The sequence below is a fragment of the Microtus ochrogaster genome, unplaced genomic scaffold (genome assembly GCF_000317375.1).
Source record: "Microtus ochrogaster isolate Prairie Vole_2 unplaced genomic scaffold, MicOch1.0 UNK83, whole genome shotgun sequence".
In the NCBI taxonomy this organism is placed as follows: domain Eukaryota; kingdom Metazoa; phylum Chordata; class Mammalia; order Rodentia; family Cricetidae; genus Microtus; species Microtus ochrogaster.
The window spans coordinates 627,898-634,488 of NW_004949181.1; positions in this window are offsets into that span (position 1 = coordinate 627,898).

The following is a 6,591-nucleotide window of genomic DNA, read 5'->3' on the forward strand; positions in this document are numbered from 1 at the left end:
ATCTATCTATCTATCTATCTATCTATCTATCTATCTATCTATCATCTATCTATAATTTTAATTGTAAACTATTAGGTTTCATCAAAGAAATTTCAATCAAAATGTGTTGTCGGTTCTCTTCTTCTGCTATTCTCTTTTACCCCACATCTTCCTCCTTGTATATATTTCCTCTTGTCAAATGGGAGAAATGTGACTTCCATAGGAAAATAGAAAAGGGGTCTGAGAGTCCGAATTCACCTGATTGAGGCACGGGGCTGACATACGGCTGTTGCGTGACACTGAAGTTTTCCTTGCAGAAAGCTGATCTGAGGGCTGGCAGGAGTGGTAGGTTATCACAGGTATCCAGCTGTTATTAGCACAGTTTACAGTCATACATGTAGATGCCCTCAAGGCTGTTTCAGATTGTGGGTGTTTACTTCTTACTCCTGGGGTTTCCTGCATGTAATCAGCTCAGGTTGTTTGCAAAGACCTCTATTAATTCACTCCAAAACTTCTGGGACTTACTGGGACACTTATCACACCCTGCTTTTATCCCTCAACTGCCATCATTTGAAGGTGAGCCTCACCGGAACAGCAAAACCCTGCACTCCCAGTTTCTTTTTCGAAGCCCAGCTTCCCTCTCAACTGAAGGACATTGGAGGCTGGATGGAGCCCACAGATGCACAGAGAGACATTTTGTTGACTTTGTTTCTTTATTCCTCAGTACCTAAGAAGTGACACTATTTTGTTCCTAGTCGAGTGGGCTGCGGCTCCATGAACTTTTTGTCTGTGAAAGTCAAATGTATTCCAAATGTCCAATCATATTGGAAAGTTTGAAATAAATAATGGCAGCCAAATATGATGATGGCTCATGGCTGGGATCGCAATACTAGAGAAACTGAGGCAGAAGGGTTATGAATTTCATGGCCATTTGAGAGAAAGAGGGAGAATAAAGAGAGAGGGAAAACAGAGGAGAGGGGAGGGGGCATGACAAAGAATATACAGACACACAGAGTCATGCTGTCTGGGGAAGGTCCCCATCATCATATTTTTCACTTTCACCAAAAGAATTTCTAATATAGGAAGAACAGGGAATGGGAAGCATGATGTCATTTTGCTCCTGCCTAAGGAAGCAGTTCTTGCTGGCAGAGAGCTTTTTGTTCAGTAACATCTTTGATAAAATGAGGCTGAGAAGACTCACAGATGTGCCCGTGTCCAGAAAAAGGATGAGATGCCCACTGTGGCCTCTGCTCCCCAATTCTAGGACATGGGAATCTTGCAGATACCTATATGGAATATACTAGGTTGATTACTTAATTTATTCCTAAACACTGTACAGGCAATTTCAAATATGTAGGAAAGCAGAAACTAATATAGCAATTCCCCACACAATAATCTCTCTGCTTCAGCAATAATTGTCAAAAGACCTGTTTTATCTTACCTTTGTACCAATTTCCTTCCTATATTCCACTCCAGATAATTTTAAAACAATTCTCAGATTCCCGTAATTTTATTTGAACTTATTTACAGCTTATATCTAATTTTTTTTTTAAAAAGGCTCATTTTGAGAATTAAAGTCAAAGTATAATTTTTCCCCTAAATATTTGAACAACAATTCCTTGGTAACATTAAGTCCTGGGCAAGATCTCCATTTTCTCCATAACCACACAGCTACTTTGGTAGCTAGGATGCCCTGGTCACCTGACTCAATTTAGAATCAAGACCTAGACGTGTATCGATGAGTGTTCTCAGAAAGGTTCAACTGAGGAAAAAGATCTACCTTGGGTGACCCCATTCCACAGGATGAGATCCTGAACCACATTGGAAGGAGAAGTCAAGCTGGTCACCAGTCCCTATCTCTTCCTATCTCCTGACTAAGGGTGGGATGTGAACAGTTACTTCGAGCTCCTGCGCGGACTTGAGTCCTCAAACTGCATCAAGATACACCCTTTCTCCCTTCAATTGTCTCTTGTCAGATACTTGGTCACAGCAACATGTGCCTAAAACTAGTGTTTAGAAAACCTTTTCTTAGGGCTGGAGATAGATTTCTCAGTGGTTCAGAATAAGTGCTGCTCTTGCAAAGGGCCAGAGTTTAGTTCCCAAGCACCTGTGCTTGGAGGTTCACAGCCACCTGGAACCCCAGCATGACATCTGACATCATCTTCTGGCTACTTAGGGCACTGTACATATATGCACATACCCTCAAATATATATATATATGCATAATTAAAAAGTAAACACTTTAAAGGTTTCAATTAATATAGGTTAATTGCATAAAATCCTAGGATTTATTATGATATTTCTATTTTAGTTGACAAATAATTGGGCACATTTATAGGGTATAATATGAGTTTTGATCTGTGCAAACATTACAGAAAGATTCAGCTGAAGCAATTAACATCTCTGTCACTTCAACTTATTTTGGAGGACGAAAACATTAATAATTATTTTTAGTAACTCTGTGGTATATACTGTTTTGCTACCAGCTTGATCACCATATTGTGTGATAGATCCTTACAGTTTCCTTCCCTTTTAACTGAAACTTTCTCGTTTGGTCAGTCTTCCTCCTTTTACCCCTCTCTGTAGTCCTCTCTAACCGTGTTCCTATTCTGTTCAACACATGAATAGATAGAGAAAATCCAATATACACAGGCATACACATGCCTCTAATAGAATAGTCTATAGCACTAGAAAAGAAGACATTTTGTTCCTTGTGGAACATGAAGAGACCATTGTTAAGTATAATAAGCCAGGCACAGGAAAACAAATGTTGCATTTTCATCCTTCTTTCCTTTTGGTGACAAGCGAGCCTGGAATTTTCTATGCAGCCAAGTATGACCTTGATCCTCCTTCCTCTATCTCCTAAGGGCTAGGATGACAGGTAGGCATCACTGTTGATGTACTGGGGCTCAATCCCAGGGGGTTACAAATGACAACCCTCTGGCTGGTAATGGCAAGCACATTACCAGCTGAGCTACATTCTGCCTCCTTTGGAAATCTCATAAATTCAGCCTTAAGATCATTCCATATAGTGCTCTGTGGTCCTCAGCTGTATTGACGGTTCCAGCCTATGTATTCCCACCAATGGCCACTTGCCATATCACTGTTACTTCTGATCCACACGGTGACCTTCCCCCACACTGCTCTAGCCCTTTACCTCGTGACCTCTGGGGCAAGCACACAGATGTGTGGCCTTCTCCTCTGTGATCAGGCCAGGTCATGACATTTTCCACATCAGGACCCAATGTCCTTCAAGAGAACTTAAATCCACATGCCTGGGCCATGGTTACTGAGATTTGTAAAATGTTTTCCTACCTCATTTCCACCTGTCCTCTGGGAGAGTACATCAAGCTCCAGGACCTTAATGCAAGCATTAAAATCCTTTGTTTATTTACATTTATTTAATCCCCCTCATGTTTCTAAATTTCTATTGCTATGGAAAATTGTCCAATTTCTAGAGAGTAAAGAAATCCGTTTGATATTTTTCTAATAACATTATATTTTTTACTTATATATCTAATCTATCTAGAAATTTCTAGTACGCACTGTGATAAATGACTCCAATTTAGCTTTTTCTCTATTGCTGTATATTTTTCCAAACCTTTCCTCCCATTCTTTCCTATCTCTCTTCTTCCCTCCCTCCCTCCCTCCCTCCCTCCCTCCCTCCCTTCCTTCCTTCCTTTTCAGAGTCAGGGTCTGTCTTGCTATTTCTTTTAGGCTGGCCTCAAACTCAGAATCCTCCTGCCTCAGTTTCCTGAGGATTACAGAAGTGCCCTACCATGAGGCACCAATACTAGTGTTTAGTAACTATCTTTTATTGCATGCTAAAATTTCTGTTAATGGTTGGACACATTTCTAAAGTTTTGATTCTGTGATTGAATCCTGTATTTTTCTGTGCGTACGATGAAACCCAGAGCCTCACACATAAGGCACATTCTGTAGCACCAAATGGTACATAAGCCTGGAAATGTTTGCAGAAGTTTCCAACGGTGGGGTACATTAAGTATTTATGTATTCAGTATTGCTGTTGGTTATTGCAACAAAGGAAAATTAAGCTCCCTCCTTTCTGAGTTCTTGGTCAGACCTAGAGACAAGGGGTGGGCTAACAACAAGGAAAAATGAATTTACTAGAATGAATACCTTACCTTGACATACTAGATAATAAGGAAAGAAATTAAGAATATCCAAGAAGGGTTTAGATAGAATTCTAGGCTATGCCCTACACAGCTGGGACAGAGGCTGCCATGGTCAGGAAGAGGCCAGCATGCAGATGTATGGCTGTGTAGGTAGAAATCTGGGCTTCTCTTCTGATTTAGTGGCTCAAAAGGGAGAAATGCTTATTTATTGACATACATTTTCCTATCAAAAGAATTATTTGTGTGCTGATAGGTCTGAGGTCTGACAGACACAAAGATTTCAATTTTAATTCTGGGGTTAGGAGCACAGCTTAGTTTTATTTTTTCATCTATTTTTTGTATGATTTTTAAAGGGGGGGGTTGTTCACATGAATAAGTGTACCCTTGGAGTCAAGAAGAGGTCATTGAATCCCCTAGAGGAGGAGTTATTGGTGGTTGTGAGCTACCTGATTTGGATGCTGGGAACTGGGCTGGGGCCTCAGAAAGAAATCATAATCACTTAGCCAGTTCTTGAGCCCCAAAAGAACACTGCCTGGTTTTGGATTTTAAAAACAAGGTCTCATTGTGTAGTCCTGGCTGGCATAGAATTCACTATATATACCTGGCTGGTCTTGAACTCAAAGATCGCCTACCTGTGTCTCAGGAGTGCTGAGATTAAAGGTGTGTACCACTACAACTGAGCCAATCATGGCCTTTGTAAAAAGCTGGATTGGTATGGAGGTGTTCAGCTGCTGCAGCTTTGGCACTGAGAAGGTCTGGGGATGGGGAATGCCATTGGGCGGAGACTGGTGGCTCATAGGGTAGGAGGATGCTAAGCTGGTGTCGGCTTCTGGGATCCTTCATCTAATACTTAGGAAAGCTGCCCTCCAATGACTGATATTGAGAATCTTCTGGATTTGAGCCCCTTCCTGTGCACCCATTCATTGCCTGCATCTCTCCGGTGTCTCTCACAGCCTCACCCTAGGCAGCACGAAGCTGCTGCTTTACACGGATTTAGTTAAACACTGTCAGTGTATCCTGGGGGAGACGATATGACCATTTTAGAGTAATTTAGTGAGGATAAGAGACAAGTATCTAAAAAATGGAATGTGCTTTTAGCTGTTATTTTTACTGATTATGAATGCATCAGCAAGCCAGGCACGGTGCTGCCTGCTTACAGTCCTGGAGACACAGGGATCTTGAATTTGAGGAATGTTAGGGCAACAGAGTAAGCTCCTGCCTGAACAGATCCATGTGCTTGGGTGTAGCATGATGGTTGAGCACTTGCTTAGCATGAACAAGGCCCCAGGTTTGAGACCCTGCTCCACCAACAAAAATTAATAATTTATTTGTTAATTTAATCATGACGTTTTAAAAAAATGTTTATTTTTATTATTTCTAATCATGTATAAGCCTGTGTAGGTATATGCACATGACTACATATGTCCCCAAAGGCCACAGGCTTCTGATTCCTTGGAACTGAGTTATAGATGGTAGTGAGCTGCTGTGTGGTATTGGGAACTGAACCTGGGTCCTCTACAAGAGTAGTGAACACTCTTAAATGCAGAACCATCTCTCCAATCCCTCAACCATATACTTTATGATGAAAGTTTTTGATTGAGAATATTATATAAAGCTTTAGTATTGGCTATTGATTATTTACTATGTAAATTCTAGGCATTTCATGTCTCTCCAGCATAGAGGATGATTTCTCATTTTCTTTTTCTAGTCCCCTATCCTCTCCTCTCCAATGTCCTTACAATAATAATTTCATTTCTAGTTATACTGTTAGTTACTTGTGTAATCACAGATAATATATAAACCTTTTTCTTGTCTTTCTGGTAATTGAGAAAAGCATGAATCTCTAGCTTTGAAACTCTGTACACTGTTGGAAATGAATGATCCATCAGAACCACGTAATGGAGGCAAGTAGATAAAACAATTATTATAAATTGCAAACAAGGCTTAGGAAAAATCAGAAGATGGTACAATATCCATTCCAGATTACGGAAGAGCATGGCGGCACACAGCTGCTTGCTCCCAAGAGCTGGGCTTTGGGCAAACACCATGGTGGGGATAAACATCTTGACTTGCTTCTCCTTAGTCTCTTGCTGATGCTCCTCACAGTTAGGAACAGCTGGGGGACAGGGAGGTCCAGACTGTGTGAGGCAGCAGAAAAGGCAGAGAGGAGGGAAGGAAGCCCTGAAGACTGTGTCAATAAGAGCCCCAAAACGCATGTGCCAATCAGAAATTTTGTCTTCACTTGTGGAGATTTTGGAAAGCTTCTTTAGGTATTTGGTGTTTTGAAATTTCATGGTGGTATCTCACATGCATGGCATCTTACAGTCACGTTAGCAAGGGGAAGGACTCAGTTGACACTGCATCCGAGAGCTTCAGGAGGCTGCAGATGGCTCTTTATTAACGCTTCTTTGTTTACACTCTGCCTCTAGTAGTTTAGATTTGTTTTTAAAGCCCCCCCCCTTCTCTCTCTCTCTCT